Genomic DNA, 19,203 nt, shown 5'->3' on the forward strand with positions numbered 1-19,203 from the left:
TGCGACTAACTTGAGGGCTGGGTCGGAGAACCACCGGCCTCAGCTGAAGGCAGACAGTCTGTCCTCTACCGGCTACCACTTCATGTCTCAGGAAGTGGAGGGACTGGGGCCACCCAGGAAACAGACCTGAAAGCCACACACCCTGCAGACCCCTCTTTACAGCTCCACATCCATGAGTTCGCCCAAAAAAGTCATTTTTTAACTATTTTTGAGAGAGAGAGAGAGAGAGAGAGAGAGAGCACGTGCACACACGCAAGAAGGGGAAGGGCAGAGAGAGAGGGGGACAGCACAGAGCCCGATGCAGGACTTGAACTCACAAACTGCGAGATCATGACCTGAGCCAAAGTCGGATGCTTAACCCGCTGAGCCACCCAGGCGCCCCTCCCCCCCCCAAAAACTGATTGAACCACAGTGATTTCACAAAGTCAGATGCTGATCTTTCTTGCAGGGAGTCTGTCTGTGACAGCCAGGGGAAGGTGGGGACTTCAGCTGGTGAGTCACAAGCCTCCGGGGCCCCGCCTGCAGTGGTGCTGATTCCCTTCCACCACATTCTGACCCTGGGCACGTGACCGAACCTCACTGCATCTCCGCATCTCCATCTGTAAAATGGGGGAAGCACTAATCCTCAGGGAGCGGACGGCACATAGGAAGCACTCGGCAGGTTCGCTATTAGCCCTGTCACTTCCTGTTGGAGGGGGAATGTGTGTTTATGTGTCTGTGCATAAAATGAATCATCAACCATCGACCAGATTAAATAACAAAGCAACTGGTTTTAAGAACACGCAGCAGGAATGCTGGAGGCTGAAATGCTACATCGACGTGCCGTACAGATGTTTGAAGTTTTCTTACCAGACTATAAAAATGTTTACACAGTAATTAGGCCTGTTATCAGTACGCAAACAGATTACACGCTACAGAACGAATGAACAGCTCAGAAACCCATTTTTCATCAGGTTCAGAGCGCTTTCCTAATTCTTGGGTTTACCAAAATAAATTCACTTCCTGACAACACGGAGCCACTGCTGAGTGCCGGAGAGTGGCGCCCGGGGGGGGGGGGGAGGAATCGGCGGAGGGCGCACACACACACACACGCACACACGCACACACGCACACACGCACCCCACTTACTCTCTCCGGTCTTCAATTTCCCCCCTGTAAAATGAGACAACCCGAGGCCCCCTCTCCATGGCTCTATTCCATTACCATCATTCTCTTCGGAGCACATACTTGCTCTCCCTTTCATCAAGAAAGGACGTGTTTAATTATGGTAATGATGGGGAAGGTGGTAATTCTGCTGAATCACATAATGAGACTCCAATCCCACTCTCGTTCGGTTACATTAACATGGACTTTGGGCCACTCATTCCTGGCTCGTGAGCCCCCAGATCCAGTCTGCGCGACGAGGCCACGCAGACGGAGGGCTCTTCCCAAACGCATCGGCAGTGGCTTAAGTAACACTTCACTGTTATTCTTTTCTCGTTTTCAAGGGACGTAAGAGTATTCTGTGGTAATAAGTATGTCACCAAAATAATTGGCTCAGATCCCTGGTTTGCTCCTCCTAAGTTTCCTTATCGGCTAACTTTTGTTAATGAAAACAATGCAATCGTGATACCAACTTTTGGGCTCCAGTCCTAGAACAATAATGTTTCAAGGCTCGGAGATGAACTTTTAAGGAGTATTTAATTGCTCGATTCTTTATAAGTATAAAGCGTGCTTTCAGTGAACACTCTGAATACCAAAAGGGCAAGATTCAGTTTCTCTTAGCTGAGTTATGTGTTCAAGTTTTCCCAATGGTTTTGTCGCAAGGGGGGGAAAGGTCATCTGGGTAAGAGCTCGAGAGGAAGGAATTTTGCAGAGTAATTTGGACAGGGTGATTTGTTTTAGCAATGTTCCAAAATCCTTCAACAAAGTATGGATGCAGGGATCTGAAACACACATGGAAAAAAAAAATCGAACAATATATGACCAGAAATGTTAACGGTCTGGGGAACGACAGGGCAGAAAGGTACTTTTATTTTTTTTATATAACGTTTCTGTGTTGCTTTAATTTCTTATAAAAGAAAGAGAATGTTTGCTCTCCGCACTAAAAATATTTTTTAAGCATAAAACAAAGCGCCACCGATTGGACAGCTGGTGTCGAATATAAACATCCTCTTGTCTGGCCCAACAAGGACCGTGGGTTTTGACATCAACCTTTTCAGAAATGAAACGGGAGGGGGAAAGTGTGTAGCAGATAGAATCTCCCAACACCCCTTAAAATCATTTTTTCCTGGGGCGCCTGGGTGGCGCAGTCGGTTAAGCGTCCGACTTCAGCCGGGTCACGATCTCGCGGTCCAGGAGTTCGAGCCCCGCGTCGGGCTCTGGGCTGATGGCTCAGAGCCTGGAGCCCATTTCCAATTCTGTGTCTCCCTCTCTCTCTGCCCCTCCCCCGTTCATGCTCTGTCTCTCTCTGTCCCAAAAATAAATAAACGTTGAAAAAAAAAAAAACATTTTTTCCTGATTATAAAAGAAACGTGTGCTCATCTTCAGGAACATAAATATCATCTGCAATGCCAACACCTTTGGACAGCAGCGTTAATATATTTAGTCCACTCCTTTCCATTATTCTATACCATGTTTTTAAACAAAACTGAAATCATACTAGAAATGTGGTTTCAATTAACTGGTACAGTAGAAACCACTAAATTAAGGTCACCAATGCATTCTCTCTCCATCTGTTACTCTTAAACTCTACATTTTAACTCTGATGGATAAAAACCCACTTTATTGTACCAAGATGGTGCATACAGAATGCACAGCTGCCAGGGTGCTCTTTTGAAAACATAAATTATGTCACTCCCCCGTTTGAAACTCTCCGGCAGCCCCCATCAAACTCAGTGTCAAACCCAAACTCTACAAGGTGACTTCCCAGGCGCCCCATAAATGAGCCCCTGGTTCTTTGAACTCGTCTTCTACCACATTAGCCTCCTTCCTGTTCTTCTAACACACCCGTTTTGTTCCTACCTCAGGACCTTTGCACTGGCTGTTGCCACCACCCAGAAGTTCTTCTCCAGATCTTTCCCAACTTACTCAGCTTAAATATGGCTCCTCACTGAGAACTTTCTTGACCGCCCAATCTGAAGTGGCACCTCCAACTGTCTCAGTTAGATCATCAAATCTCATTGCCGATTTTTGTTCTTCTTACTGTAAGTTACACCACAAGAATATGAAAGCACCACCTCTAATTCACCATCTTCCCCAGACCTGAACCAGATATGCTCAATAAGTATCAGTTAAATGAATGCAAATGTTTTCAGAGTATCCAGATTTGTGGGGCAGGAGATAAAGCAACCTACTTAAACAGGCCTTATTCACAGCAGCAGGGCCCCTTAATGAGACTCTTAAAAATAGGTCGTCACCTTCTCCTGCAGCCTGGTCATGGACAGCGGCCCACAGCACCGCCTGTGGGAAAACAAGTGAGTTACTCAGTCTTGGCCAGACCTTTGTTTTGCTTATCCAGACCATTACCTAAACCGGAAAGCCAGTGGCCACACTATACCCTTCCCTTTCTCCTACCCCTACGTCAGTTACTTAGTAAGTCCTCTCTCCTGTGAAGGAGATACCTAACATCTATGCCACCATCTTCTAGCAGGATCATTCCAGAAAACTGCTCTCCCCACCCCCAATGCCCTACCCAAAGCTCTGCTAATTGGACATTTCCTCTGAGCGCTTGGAATGTAGCAGCATAATGGAATGAGGAAGAGGAGGAGGAGGAAGAGGAAGGTGACGGAAAAGTTGACAGATTATTGGTGCTTCCATAGTACCCACTGCTATGGAACCGGAAAGCAAGTCTGCCTCGAAGATCCTCACCACCACCCAACTCTCCCCCGCTCCGTGTCTGGTTCTTCAGCCCTGTGACTCCCCATCACTACTGCCACCGCGGTCTCTTTGGTTGCCTCAGGTTTCAGCCAGAGTTGCTGTCGGTTACCCACAACCTCGCCGGTATCCACGCCCCTGGTCTCCTCCCCAGCAAATCCATTCTCCTCCAGGTCTCCAACCAGACTTCCCTAAAACTCGAATCTGACCACACTGCCCACCCCCAACAGAGAAAGGCTGAGCCCCGAGTCCTGACCAAAGGTCTCCATCCTATCATTCCGGCCTCTTCTCTTGTTGCTCCCTCCCTCCACCTTCAAGCTCCAGGAACTGCGAACCCCAGGCTGCTTCCTCCTGTTCTCCGTGCATTTCCCTGCCCCTCTCACCCCTGGCCCGCCCTGTTTCCTCTGCATTGGAATACCCATTCAAGGCCGACCACTTCGCAATCATCTTTTAAGCTCAGCTCAGACATCACTGCCACGCTAGGCTGGATGCCTTCCGTCTCTGCTCACAAATGTGTAGCCCTAACACATGGTCTGCCTTCCCCACTAAACTGTGAATGTTTTGATGACAGGCGCTGTGTCATATTCATCTCTGTATCCGTAACCACATAATAGGCACGGAAGGCATTTTGGTTAGATGTTAAGTGATTAAAAACATAATTCACTTTGAAAACCCCAGGTTGGATGCAACAATGTGTTTTCGTTTTCCTCCTTTCTGACCGTATTCAGAACTACCCTCAAACTGAGCGACCGAGGGATCAGCCAGGGCTCTGCCCATCACGAAGGATGATCGCTTGAGAGTCACGACGCACACTGTTTTCAAAAACATCAGAGGCTATCTCTGGTGGTGCTACCTGATGGTTCCCCATCACAAGAGGACCTTTCAGACACTCTGACGACATCAGTTTAAGCCTCCAGTGAAGGGCAAAGATGCCCCCTACCCCATACCAACGTGGGCACAGACAGAGAACGTGCGAAGAAAGCATCAGCAGCCTACAATCGAAGCAACCTGGTCTGGAACTTGACACGGCTCCGGTGTGGGCGCACCTGGAGGGCAGGGCACCTGCCTCCAGAGCTCCTCTGGTGCCCGGGCTTCCTCGTCGGGAACGACGAGCAAACATAGGGTGCCCACTAAGGGGCTGGCGCTAAAGAAGGCATGGAAGGTCAGAGGCTACTCAAACATTCTTCAGCTGATAAGCAGCACTGTGGGCTTAGACTCAGGAACCCCAGCCTCTTAGAATCAAACCCGAAACCCTGCCTCTCACCCACAAGCTGCAACAGCCTCAGGAAAGGTATTTCGCCTCCCTGGGCATCAATTTCCAAATATGAAAAACAAGGATAACGTGAACTCAGATGTGGAAGAGTGTCCCGGTACCAAGTAGGTCTCAGAGACAAGGTCTCCAAAGACCTTAAACCTCCCGAGTCCCACCAGAACCTGGGGGTTCCTCTCACTATAACAACTAGCGCCCCCTTCTGCCACCCAATGAGCACTGCATGGGCTGCCCGTACTGGTCAGGACTGGCAAAGCTGGGGCCAGCTAGGACCAGGCTCAAGGACCAGCTCACAGAGACCTCTCCCCAGCTGTTGACCCAGGAGCGCACTGTCCCTCCCAACGCCACTTGCTATGGAAAAGAAATTTCTAGACTGGAGCCCAACCCTGCCCAATATTCAAGCCCTGATCAGAGGCCTCCCGCCGTGGAGACAAATGTTCAACTCACCTAAGCAGCTGTCCCACGCGCACCCTCACCCCCCACCCCATCCCCGCCGCCCCTAAGCGAGGAAAGCGGGTCGTCTTCTCCACGGAACCAGCTGGACTAAACTATTTTCTTTCTAAAGAGCCCCCTCTCCTGCACCCGCACCGAAGGCCTGATTACTGGCAATGAGCAACACTCAGAGTTCAGAGAAAGGTGATCTTGATGAACAATTCTAAGAAGATTTAGCGCTCCTCCAATCAAACACGCTAGGGATTGTGTTACCGGACTGTATTGCTTTCATTACTCCGCGTGGATACATCCAGTAACCAACTTGGGTGTTGTGGACCAGCTTCTCGGTAAACAGAGCCTGTCTTCAGACAGCTAGTCTGAAGTGTCTGCACTGAGCTCAGAAAGGGGGGCCACGCGGCTGGGCTTCCGCCCGCGCAGGCCGCTGGGGAACGCAGCCCCGGGCATCCACGGGGCATCCGTGGGGGCCGCCACCGCCCGCCCAAGAGGCTGGCAAAGTTCCGCAGCTCCGGGAATGCATCCTAAACCGGGTGTCACCGCAGAGCCCAGGGGAGGTCGGAGTGGCCCCCTCAGATTCCAGTCAAAGCCTCAGATAAACAAGCAGCGAATACAATCCGGACTCCACCAACACTTCCTACTTCGTCCCCCCCCCCAAAACTCCCTTCCACCCCACAAAGAGGAAATACAAACCACCAACAAGCCAAGGAGGAGAGCTGGAGTCCAGCTTCGATTTAAAAAAAAAAAAAAAAAAAAAGCCCTGCTCTAGCCTCAAGACAATTTCACACCAAGTGGCTTTAAAACCCTTCCCAGAGCTCTGATGCCTGGATTGAAAAAGAGTTTATCTCTTTGACTGAAAGCCAGCGGTGAAAGCAGCAGAACGGGGCAATCCTTAGGAGTTAGTTTTCCCATTTGCACAAATGCGGGGTGTCTGGACATCCCGAGGGCAGAAACCTACCCATTCTTCCTAGAGAAGGTCACCTAGCTCTAACGCGGAGGAGGATCTTATTCGCGTGAGACTGTCGTTATTAATTAGCACGCCTCGGGCTCCGGTGGCCACGACCCAGCACGGCCACACACGGCACCGGCTGCTGATCTCCGAGCCCGGCAAAGTCTCCTTTTCTGCGGAAAAACAGGCTCGGGGCCTGGGGATGGCGCCCCGGTCTTGGCACCCGGGGAACTGCAGGCACACTTCCACCTGGGCTCAGGGCTTCAAACCAACTGCAGGGAAAGGCGCCTTCTTCACGCACGCCTCCTCAGAGCGAAAAAGAGCAGTGGGAAACGCTGCTGCGGGTGGGGGCAGAGGGCGCACGTGGCGGGCGCCTCGGAGGCAAAACGCGGCCCTGGGTCCCCGCTCGGCAGCACCGTCCCGTCGGCGTGGGGCGTCCTCCGCTCGCCCTGGCCCCGGGGCGCGCCCCAGAACTACCTGCTGCTGCCTAGGCGCCCTCAGGCCAAGTCTGAGGAAGTTCACTCCCCGCCGCGCCAGTCCGGGGAGGCTGGGGCGCCGCGTAAACCCGGACTGCCCGGGACAACCGGAGCCCGCCCCTGCCCGGGCGCCCGACCCCGGGAACTGCCGGGGGCCCGGGGCCGGCCGAGCAGCGGCCAGGTCCCAGCCTGCACTCCCGAGGCCTCCCGGGTTATCCCGCGCTCCCCGGGGCCCGCGGACCCCGGGCGGGTGGCGGCGAGAAGCGTGCGCCCCGGAGGGCTGGCAACCCGCGCCGGGGTGGGGGGGGGGGGGGGTGGTGGTGTCGGAGGTGGAGGGAATCCTGCGTCCCGCCTCTCCCGATCGCCATGACCCCGGCTTCCCGGAGACCTGGAAGCCGCGCTGCTCTCCCACCTGGGCTGCGGTGCGGCTCCCTCTCCTCCCCTTCCTTCCCGCCGCCCGGGCGCCCGCGGCCGGGGGCGCGCAGCCCAGCGGCCCCCCGGCGCCGCGGACTCCACGAGCGGCGCGCAGCCTGCAGCCCGCGCGGTCCGGGACGCCCGAGCGGGACGTCCGCGGCCCTTCCCAGCCCCACGCCCCCGGGCGGGCGGCCAGCAGCCACCCCCAGGGGAGGGCCAGGTGGCTCGGGCGGCCCCCAGCCCGCGCGGCGCCCTCCGCCGGAGCCAACAGGTACGGGAGGCGTTGTCCGCGGCCGGCCGGCCGCCCGCTCCAGGGCAGGGGCTCCGGCGCCGCGGAGAGGGGCGAGGACGGAGGGGAGAGGCGGGGGCGGAAGGCGCGGGAGGGCGCGAGCGGGCGGCGGCACTCACCTCTGGCTGGGCCGGGGCCGGCCGCGCGGCCCGCTGCCCCGAAGCCCGGGTTCCGAGGCGCCTCCGCGCGGCGCGGGGGGCTTCCTCCGAGGCCCGCAGGGAGGGGGCGGCGCGGCCGCAGGCGCCGGCGGGCAGCGCTCAGCCTGGCGCTCACACCCCCAGCCGGCAGCCGCGTCCCCGCGCCGGCATCCTCGCTGCCGCCGGCTCCCACGGCGCCCCGGGCCGCTCCCCAAGCGCGCGCCGGGCCGGCGCGAGCCCCTCGTCGGCTCGGAGCGCGATCCGGGCACGCTCCTCCCTGTCCTTGTCCTCTGCTCCCGTCTGGGGACGCGTGCCCCGCACCCCGGCACGGCGCGCTCCTCTACCCCTCCCGCTCCCGCTGGCCGTGCAGAGCCCCGGCGCGCGGGCTCAGCCCATGTGCGCGGCTGTCTCGCTGCGCCCCGGAGCCCAGTGGCCGAGGCCCCGCCGGAGTTGCGCGCCCTAGAAACTCCATGCAGCTCCGGCCTCCTCCCCGGCTCCTCCCCGGCGGGCCCCCCGGGGCCTGGAGGCCGCCCGCAGCGCCGTCCCCGCTCTGCCTCCGGCCGCGACAGGAGCCGGGGTCCAGGGCTCGCGTCGGCCACCCGCGCCCCGGCTGCTCCGAGGGACGGGGAGCCCCCACCCCCACCCCTTCGCCTCTCCAATGGCTCCCTCGGTTTCCAGGCAGCGCAACCTGAGGAACGCCTCGGCGCGCGCGCACTCACACTCGCGCACACACACACACACACACACACACACACACGCACTGCACACACAGGCACACACGCGGGGGGCGAGCTGGAGCTTGGCAGACGGTCCTCCTTCTTTTCCTCCCCAAAGAAGCTGCCCACGTTAACTCCGGCAAACTGCTGTTTCTCCGTATTGGACAACTCGCCCGAGCGCCCCCCACCTTAACTGCTTCATCCCCGGTGCCCACACCCTTGGGCCACAGTCCACACCTGCATCCCCGCCCGGGAGAAGGATGGGAGGCCGAGTCCAGGGGCGGGAGGGGGATTCAGCGTGCCCATCCCTGCCACCATCCAGGGAGGCCCGACTGCGGCCATCGCTCCCCTGGGACCCGGGAACACTTGGTTTGGCCCCCATTTCCCTTTCCAAGGTCACACACAGAATGGACCCGATGAGGGGGAAAGGGCGTTTGGACACAGGTGTGAGTTAGAACTCTCAGAGACTCTGTGTAACCGCCCGGTGCTGACCTCCGCCAAGTCCATCCTCAGACCCTTTTTCTGTCTGCCCCGTGCCTCCAGGACAACATTATAGCTCAGTCCCCAGTCAACTTTCCAGTCTCCACCAGTGTACCTCTCCTGTGCCCGGAAGCTGACAGAACACGCATAGCCACGAAGGTCTGTGTCGGCAGGTAAAAGAAAGAGTCAAAACACCGAGATGGGTCTCAGACTGTCCAGTAGACAGAGTCGGGCGCCTGCCAGTCCCTTTCTGCTCCTCCCAGGAGTGTGCCAAAGGGGTAAGGAACAACCCACCTGGCTGGAGCAAGCTAGTCTTTCCTTACTGCACCCTCCTTTCCACCGTCCCAAGTTTCCTGCCCCCCTCTAGGTGGCAGAAAGACCGCTCACCAGCTCAGATGCCTCCGATTCCCAGGACCAAAGAAAAGGTGTATCTGAAAATTCTCACACCAATCAGCAACCGAGCAGGCGACATAAGCCTCTGGTCCAAACAGCTCAGCAATCACCTCTCTGCTGGCTGGGGCAGCTGCCAAGGGAATGTGGGAAATGGCCCTGCCAGCCAGGCACACAAGTTAATCAGGGTCCCCTCCTCGCCAGGCCTGCAGCCTGGGTATGGTTCCCCTGAGCCTTCATAATAATCATCGCGGGCACCGGTCCTCTGGCATTTAGCATTTGCTACCCTGCGTTATTACTGTCTTTTCTTGAGCCAGTCTTGCTTCCCAAATTATGTTCTTGAGCCACTGGCTGCGTCCTTTGTCCTTAGTTCAGATGCGCGTAGAAGTCGTTTTTCAGGGGTTTTCATGAAGAGCTGTTGGCAGATGAACCAACAGAGTCGGTGATGTTTTCCTGTGATCCCTTCGTTTGGATGAAAACTGCATCATTTTCTAACAATCTGTTGCTTTCTGTAAGCGATTGTTTTGTCCCTTTCTGCATGGCAACCGGGTCACCACAGCCCCTTGGCAAGACTATATACTGTTGAAGGAGAAGGAGAAGGATGGGGGGGGGGGGGAAGGGGGAAGAGGTAGGAAACTGCAGGCCCAAAATGGTGTCACTGAGACCGAGTTGCCAAATCCCCAATGTAAGTGCAGTTTTAACCTCCCCTGGAAATGTAATCTTAACAGGTTGGCCAGGAATTTGTCAATCCACACCAATGACTCCAGCCCCCAAAGGAAGATGAGGTCATCTGCATGATAAGACCCCAGGTTTTCCCCCTAGAGGGAACCCCCCTAGAGGGGTTCCATTTTGTGCAACCCCTCAGAATGCCTCTCTGCTTGCTGGCTGGGACGCTGCCCGATTCACGAATCATTCAACGAAGCAAATTAGAGCCTCGAACTTACTTGATTGAATTTTAACAACACACACCTGACGGAGTTCCTGGTAGAATGCCGGGGCCACCATTTAACCAGAATAGGATACATCGGCAGAAGTTCTCCGCCCTTGCTTCCTGCCTGTGGGGATTTGGGCCAGCTTGTTCTCTCTAAAGCTCGCTGCCCTCGTCTGTAAAATGGGAATGATTACAGCATCTACTCTATAAGGCTGTTGTAAAGGTTAAATGTGATCGTGTGAAATAGTTCCCATCTAGAGGAGCTACACAAATCAATTCTAGGCAGAAAGTAAGTTTTCAACAAACATTGGCTGTTGTCATGATTAGTGAGTAGTTAATACATAGCAAAGACGTTACCTTGGGTTTCGTCCCCAGATACTAATCTCTGCAGACCTCAAAAACTAGAGAAGCCAGGTGGCAGACTTCGGCAAGCATGCCAAAGGCAGTTTCCTGGTTCTTACCGACAATGACTATTTTGAGACTTCCAGGGTGAGTGTGTAGGTTCAACAGGCCCTGATACCCTTGCCCCAACTTTCATTCGATATATATTTATTAAGGGTCAAGCATGTGTCTTTTCCTTCCTATTAAAATGCCAAAGAAACTCTTGTGCTGATTAGCAGAATGGAAGCTAAAAGCAACCTAGAAAAAAGTGGGTGGGAAGAAGGACTGCCCTTTATCTTGCATTTGTAGCTGGATTTATATAAGTATTCTCTCCAACCCAGAACAATACAGCCCTCCGGGCCAAAGCTAGGGATAGGCAATAACTTCATTCTACCACCTGGCTTTGGGACTCAGTTACAAACCGGACACCTGGATAAATAGCAGCCTTACCACATGGTCATCATTTTCTGACGTGGCCAAAGTCATTCCTGCCTCTACCTCATCCCTTCCCCTATCTTTCCTTCTTTGCTTTTACTTTTTTTCAATTTTTTTTCATCTTTATTTATTTTTGAGAGAGACAGACAGAGCACGAGCACGGGAGGAACAGAGAGAGAAGGAGACACAGAATCCGAAGCAGGCTCCAGGCTCTGAGCTGTCGGCACAAGAGCCCAACACGGGGCTCGAACTCACGAACCGTGAGATCATGACCTGAGCCGAAGTCAGCCGCTTAACCCACTGAGCCACCCAGGCGCCCCTTTGCTTTTACTCTTAATCAACACATTTACTTTCAGTGCCCAAGACGCCCAAGGGTAGAGGGTAAGGAAGGATCAGGGGAACAAACTTTGGTACCTGGAAGCCTACTACCGCTATAGCAAAAACTAGAAACACTGGCCTTGGGATTGAACCATAGGCAACAGCCGTGCCTTGAAAGACTGTTTTGAGTCAAAGCTGCCTCAGGATAATAATGTGACACATGGGAAGGTACCCAACGAACTCATGTATCTGACAAGGGAGGTTTCCAAGTAGAACACAGAAAGGGCCAAAAGAGTTTTTCTGGATGCCTATGATAAAAGACAAGCACAGATGCGTTAAAGAAGACACTATTCTTTAGTAGAATTTAGAGGAAATGGAAAGAACCAGAACATGCTGGTTCATTCTAGCATCTCCGAGCAACAGTTTACAAATCTAGAGCAGTAAAATGTGGTCTCCGGATAAAGATTAAGTTAAGGGTGGGGCTATTAGATCCTTTAAGACCTCACGCATTTTTAAGGGCATTCGGGGAAGAGCTTCTAAGAATCTGAGCATGTGGGGAAGAGCTTCTAAGAATCTGGAGACATGGCCCCTTAGCACCCTCACCAGGAGCCGAAGAGAGAGAAGGACCTATTCTTAAAGAAATATGCAAGTCTGGCTTTTGTCTCCTGGATGAATTATAATTTGAAGCAAAGGAAGTCTTCAGTGGTGTAAAGAAAGTATACTAGCTTGGGACAGAAAGCGACAGAGACAGCACAAAAGGAAAGGAGACCGTTGGATCCACGATCCTCTAAAGGCAGCAAACAGGCTGCAAACATGTAAACAGGTTGCCGTTTTTTATGGAAGACAGATGATGACTCAAGAGTGGAACCGAGAGTCCCAAAGTCCAAGGTGTAAAGGCAAGAGTCAAGGATCACTCCCAAGGGGTAGGACCAGGCCCCAGTTAAGGAACTAATGACGCATTCCAGCCGGATTTCCATGCTGCTCTGGATCAGTGACTGCTACGGAAAATAGCTTCCACATCCTCCCTTAGTGAATGCGATGCCTGTTACAGTTTCTGCCTCACCTGTGTACGTTGAGCATTTAAGCAAGAGCAGGGAGGGGTTCACAGATCTGCAGATGGAGAAGAACTTCACCCACGGAGCCTCATCTACGCCTGAACCTGCTCTAGATGAACAGATCCAGGACCTCAAGCCTGAGCCTGAGCCTGAGCCTTAGGCCGGAGGAGATGAAACGTTTCGAAGCTTTTAGATGTTTCTGGGTGTCTTTCATGTAGGAATAATGTAAATAAATTTTTAGTATGGTGGATTAAATATGGCCACAAACGCTTTGATATTCCTCTTTTCAAGAGCTGGGATCTACATTGCCATACATCTCCCTTGAATCTGAACAGAATCTATTGCTTTTTAAATAGAATACGGAAGTTATTCTGTGCCCGTTTCCAGGCCTAGGACTAAAGACACTGCAAGCTTTCATTTCCTGGCCCTTGGAACACTCTCTTGGAGCCCAGAGTCACTCTGTAAGAAGCCCGGTTACATTTTGTGAGGCAGCCCAAGCTACCTGTGTAGAGAGGGTGTGTCAAGGGAGGGGGGAAGAAAAAAGAGAGAGAGAGGAAAGAAGGAATGAAGGAAGGGAGGGAGGGAGGGAGGGAGTGAGGGAGAAAGGAAGGAAGCAAAAGGAGGGAAGGAAGGAAAGAAGGAAGGAGAAAGTGAAAGGAAAGAAAGAAAGTGAGAGGAAAGAAGAGAAGGAAGGAAGAAAGGGAGGAAGGATGGAAGGAAGGATGGAGGGTAGGAAGGCAGGAAGGAAGGAAGACCTGGACAGTCTCCAACTATTCTAGCCCCTGCTGCAAGAGTCCTCCTAGCTGAGGCCCAAGATACTGTAGGGCAGAGACAAGCCATCTTCACTGTTCCCTGTCTCAATTCCTGACCCACAGACTAGAAGAGGGAGTAATAAAATGGTGGTGTAAGCCACTTCGTTTGGGAATGATTTGTTACGTGGCAGCAGATAACCCGAATGATTTGCTACCTTGAAAAGAGTCCAGACTATGTTGTAAAGTGGGAAAAGCAAATTGTAAAATAACATACATGATACCACTTTTGAGAAAGAAAGCTTTGTATGTGGCATCCATATATACGCAATGTATCTGCACAGACTATGATTGTAATGCCATCTGTCACCTGACTAAAGAATCAATATTGGAGAGACTTCCACTTTTTAGATATGAATTATATACATGCTCTACAACAAATATTTTTAATATCGGCTGTTTTTTTAATGAGGAAAACATGTCCTGCATTTATTTTATTTCGAAGAAGTAAATATGTAGTATATACCTACAAAATGAATAACACACTCTACCCTTAAAAAAATAACCAAGGTTTACTCTATTACGGGCTTATTAATGGAAAGAGATTATATTGACGCTTATGCTGATAATTCTTTTAATATCTAGGATAAAGACAAATTCAAATTATCAACAAAGAAAAAAGAAGTCATCAGCAAAGGGAAAAAAATCAAGATTGGCTTCAGGAGTAACACTAGATCACAGAAGAAAAATGAACCCACAAACTTAGAAGGTAAAATGTTATCACCCAGAGTTAATTCATCCAGTGAGGTTGTTATCATGTATGAAAGTAAAAGAAAAATATTTTCCTAATGAAACAGGTGAGGGAAAAAATGGCTTTTTACTTTTTCTTTAAAAAAAAAATACTCAAAAACTTGTAAGGCTAAAAGGAAAGGACTACCTCAAGGGATTTTGAGGTTTTGGGGCGTATCAGAGGCATAGAGAGAAAACGATCAGGTTTCAGCACTTCCGAGACAGCTAGGACCTGAGGGACAAAAATGCGTGGGAAAGAAACGCTCAGAAAAGTGAAAGCATCGGTCTGCTCTGCTTTCCCCCTAAAGAAAGGTGCCTCCTTTGAAGCTGTGTGGGGTGAGAGGTAAAGAAGAGAACCCCCAGTGACTAAGAGGGTACACCGTGAAGAAGACTATGCAGGAGTCTCAGGGGCCTGCAGAACAAAACTTGGAGGTCACAGCCTACCAAGGAGGAAGGGGACTGATGAGCCCCCAGCGTTTCAGGCGAAGCTCTTGAAAGACTATCCACAAAGACAAAGGGCAGAGCAAAAGCCTTTGGAAAGTCAAGTCCATCTTCAGACTATCTCAATTATTGGTCAGCAAAAGGTGGTCTGCGTGTGTTCTGTCTGCCAGATGAGAATTTCAATCTCTCTGAGGGGACAGAACAACACATAGAGACGCTATAATATATCATCTATAATAGCTGGCATTTAATCCAAAATTGCCTAGCATAGCAGGTGACAGGCAAATTAAGGAAAACTGGTGAAAAAAACAGACAAGAAAACCATAGGAGATCCAGATATTGGAGATGTAGAAATAATAAACAACCAAATTGAGATAAATTTTCAAGAAAATAAATGGTAAGACAAAGAATTCACCAGGGAAGAACTAGAATGTATTTTAAAAACAGAATTAAATAATAATAATAATCATTAAATAACAAATATAATAGCTCACTAGATGTGCTTAAAGCAGATTCAACAAAACGAAAGAGATTGCTGAACTGTTCATTAGTTTGGTAGAAAATATACTACCAAAGAGAAGAAAGAATCAAAACTAGAAAAAAGAGCTTAAGAGACACATAGAATACGGTGAATAGACAAACATATAATTGAGGTTTGGAGAGAAAGAATGGGGTAGATGCAGTATTGGCTGAGAATTTTGCAAAACTGAGAAAGATATTGAGCCACAGATCCAGGAAATCTTCGAAACTCTAAGCAGGATATGTTCAAAGAAAGCCACACAGAGATAGTCATCATGAGACTTTCAAAAACCAAAGACAAAATATTAACAGAAGCCAGTCTCCCTCAGTCTGACTACTTCACTTAGCATAATACCCTTCAGGTCCATCCATGTTGTCACAAATGACAGAGCCTCATCCTTATGACTGCATAATATTCCAGTGTGTGTGTGTGTGTGTGTGTGTGTGTGTGTGTGTGTGTGTGTGACATCTTCCTTATACATTCATCTAATGATGGACCCTTAGGTTGCTTCCATATCTCAGCTACTGTAAATAGTTCCACAATAAACATAGGGATGCAAATATCTTTTTGAAGTAATGTTTCATTTTCTTTGGATAAATATCCAGCAGTGGAATTATTGGATCATATGGCATTTCTATTTTTAATTTTTTGAAGCATATCCATATGTTTTCCACAGTAGCTTCACCTAAGAAATAAGTTGGACTGGGAAAGACAAACACCATATGACTTCACTCGTATGTGGAATCTAAAAATAATGATAAATAAACAAAAAGCAGAATCAGACCTGTAAGTACAGAGAACAAACTGATGGTTGCTAGAGAGGAGAGGGAAACGGGGATGGGAAAGACGGATGAAGAGGAGTGGGATATACAGCTTCTGGTTATGGAATGAATAAGTCATGGGAATATAAGACATAACATAATATAACATATAATATATAATATATAACATAGTCAATGATACTGTAATAGTGTTATATGGGGACAGATGGTAGCTACACTTATGGGCATAGCATTGTGTATAAACTCGTTGAAGCACTATATTATACACCTGAAATTAATGTACTATTGTGTGTCAGCTGCGCTCAAATTAGGTCACAGGATAAAAAGTACAGCAAAGGGAATATAGACAATAATATTGTAATAATACTGCATGGTGAGATTGTAACTACATTTATGGTGAGCATCGTGTAATATATAAAATTGTGGAATCACTATGTTATACACCTGAAACTAATATGACATTGTATGTCAACTATACTTCAATTATAACATTCTTTTAAAAAAAAGAAAGAAAAGCTAGTTCCTTTTTCCTTTACACACACGTGCACAACTTTCAAAAGAACAGCCAATGACATCTCAACAGAAATGATAAAAAGTGTAACTTACAACCGTTGATATAATCTTTGGCATGCTAAAAGAATAGAACTGTACACCTAAAATTCTGAATGTGGTGAAAATACTCATTAAAAAGAAACCTGAGGAAGTTTTGCTTCTGAGCTAGTACCCGTCTTGCCCCCAACTGTTCATTAGAACGCTAGACAAAATATATGAATTCACTGTTTTCAATAATTGGACGACAGCCAGTACAGGACTCTGATCCATTTGAGAAGAGAAACAAATGAGATGAGCCCTACAATTGTCCAGCTTTCTGCCTGGAGGCATTTTTCTGTACCATTGTAAAGGAAAAAGAAACCAAAATGGAGCACAGTGGTCTCGTTGACTTGAGTAGATAGAGATCAGAGTTCATGGAGGCTTAGGCAGCTGGAATTTGTCAAGCAGAGAACTGAAGAGAGAGAGCTATGCACATAAAAGAGCTGAGAAAATCTTTCTAGGGATTATTTTGAGTTCCTGGTTAATAACTAAGATCTGCATGTATAGGAAAAATTCCATGTGGTCAGGCAAAGGTGGAGACCCACAAGTTGAACAATTTCTAGAGGTAATACAGAACTGGGAGGCATTCAAGTTCTGATGGACCCGAGTGGGGAAAATACCCGGGATTACAGTAGAGACTCCAGGTAGATTGCCCCTTAGTAGTTGGAATAAACTAGTATTAGGGTATTTTATTGCCCTCACAAAGCTTTAAAAACCATCAAAAGGGTCAAGCTAATTTTCAAGTAACTTAACCGCCTAACAAACAAATTTCAAAACTCCTAAGAACAACTGCAAAGTTCAGAGATTCTACAATGTAACATTCACAGTGTCCATAGAAACAGAAGCAAAAATACTGGGAATGATGGAATTAGCAGACAAGGGCTTTCCTATAGCTGTCATAAATGTGCTCAAGGATTTAAAGAAAAATATAAACACAATGAAGAAAAGAATAGAAACTATTTTTAAGAAGCTAATGAAATTCTAGAGCTGAAAAATATAATATTTAATAATAAAAGGTTACTGAGAGACTTAATATAAGATTAGATACCATAGAAAAAAAGAAAATGAACTTGAAAACACAGTAATAGAAACCAAAGCACAAGAAGAAAAATGACTGACTTATAGGACAATATAAAGCAATCTAACATATGTTCGATTTTAATACATCAGGTGTGTGTGTATGGAGAGTAAATAAGGCAAAATGATTTGAATAAATAATGGCTGAAATTTTCCAAATTTGATAAAAGCTATACATACACAGATCCAAGTGGCTTATGCACCTCAAGCAGGATAAAATGGAAAACCACACCATGGTACATTATAACCAACTTGCTGAAATCCACTATCAGAGAAAATCTTAAAGCATCCAGAGGAAAAAGATACATTGTGTCAAGAGAACAGAGATAAGAATCAACTAACTCCCTTTCAGAAATAATGCAAGCCAGAGGACAATGGAACAGCACCCTGACTATAAAAGACAACAAAAATATTCTTCTAATGTGAAAGTGAAATTGAAACTTTTTAAAATATTCTTTTCTTTTAATTCTTTTATTTATTTTTGAGAGGGGGGAGGGGCAGAGAGAGAGGGGGACAGAGGATCCCAAGCGGACTCTATGCTGACAGCAGAGAGCCCGATGTGGGCCTGGAACTCACAAAGCGTGAGATCATGACCTGAGCCAAAGACCAACAGAGCCACGCAGGTGCCCCGAAATTAAGTTTTTTAGATAAACAAAAAGTAAGAGAATTTATACTTTCCAGGCTAAAGTAAAATGATAACAGATCAAAACTTAGGAATGAATAAAGCTAGAAATGGATAAATATGTGAGTAAATGCAAGCAATTTTTTTTCTCATTTTTAAGTTTCTTTAAAAGATAGCTGCTTGTTCAAAGAAAAATTAATACGAATGTATTATGGAACTTATATGTATAAAGTAAAACGTATACGACAAAAAAAGCACAAGAATATGGGAGGGAGGAAATAAAAGTGTATTGTTATAAAGTACTTAAATTATTCATCAAATAATGTAATATGATTTGGTATTATACTGCTGTATGTTAAAGGTGCATACTGTAAATCCTAGAACAAAAAGAGATGGGGCAAATAATCTCAAATGTAAGAGATAAAAGGGCATATTTGAAAAAAATTAATAGCAAAGAAGGCATGAAAAGAGGAAAAAGTGAACAAGGAACAAAACAGAAAAGAAACAGCAAGATGTCAGATTTAAACCTAAACCTATTGTGAATTACATGTAAAGAGTCTAATGCTACAATTAAAAGGCAGAGACCATCAGGCTAGATAAAACACAATAAGGCCCAATCATACACTATTTACAAAAAAAATGCTCTTTAAATATACAAATACATACACAAATGGGTTAAAAGTTTAAGGATGGAAAAATATCAGGAAAATATTAATCATGAGAAAACTGGAACAGCTATATTAATGTCAGACAAGAAGTATGGCCCAAAATAAATAGGGTTAATTCATAATCATAAAGGATCAATTCATTAATTCATTTCAATCAATTCATTTTGTAATTATAACAAAGTTTTAAAATACACGACGTACACCATATAAAGAAAACAACAAATGGGAAATTTTAACACACCTCCCTCAGTAATGAATCAAACATGTAAAGATATAAAAGACTTGTCAAACACTAGCAAATAACTCAACCAAATTAAATTTATAGAGCACTGCATTGACCACTAAGGATACAGTCTTCTCAAGCACACATAGACTGTTCATAAAAGACAGACTGTATGTTGAGCCACAGAACAATTCTCAA

General features: G+C 48.1%; 1 protein-coding gene and 2 long non-coding RNA genes across 6 annotated transcripts in view; 1 reads left to right on the plus strand and 2 right to left on the minus strand.

The window, feature by feature from the left end:
• CALN1 (calneuron 1) overlaps positions 1–19,203 on the minus strand; it is a 529,481-nt gene that overhangs the window by 421,982 nt on the left and 88,296 nt on the right. Inside the window, exon 1 of one of the 4 annotated variants that reach the window (XM_023246903.2) lies at positions 7,820–7,970. The exons of 2 other annotated variants lie outside the window; for them this stretch is intronic. The gene's annotated coding sequence lies outside the window, so the exon portion shown is untranslated. Of the gene's footprint in view, positions 1–7,819; positions 8,483–19,203 lie in introns of those variants that run through there. One more of the 4 variants, XM_023246899.2, reaches the window with a different exon arrangement.
• On the minus strand, positions 1,662–4,171 carry LOC123382670. Its single transcript, XR_006591357.1, has 3 exons — positions 3,336–4,171; positions 3,070–3,183; positions 1,662–1,925 (listed from the first exon to the last, which is right to left on the minus strand). It is a non-coding gene; the product is annotated as an uncharacterized LOC123382670 (long non-coding RNA).
• Positions 11,397–19,203, plus strand: part of LOC109495188 — a 33,854-nt gene continuing 26,047 nt past the window's right edge. The window contains exons 1-2 of the long non-coding RNA XR_006591355.1: positions 11,397–13,004; positions 13,938–14,061. This is a non-coding gene — a long non-coding RNA (uncharacterized LOC109495188). The remainder of the gene's footprint in view (positions 13,005–13,937; positions 14,062–19,203) is intronic.

This window comes from Felis catus, chromosome E3 (assembly GCF_018350175.1).
Source record: "Felis catus isolate Fca126 chromosome E3, F.catus_Fca126_mat1.0, whole genome shotgun sequence".
NCBI lineage: Eukaryota > Metazoa > Chordata > Mammalia > Carnivora > Felidae > Felis > Felis catus.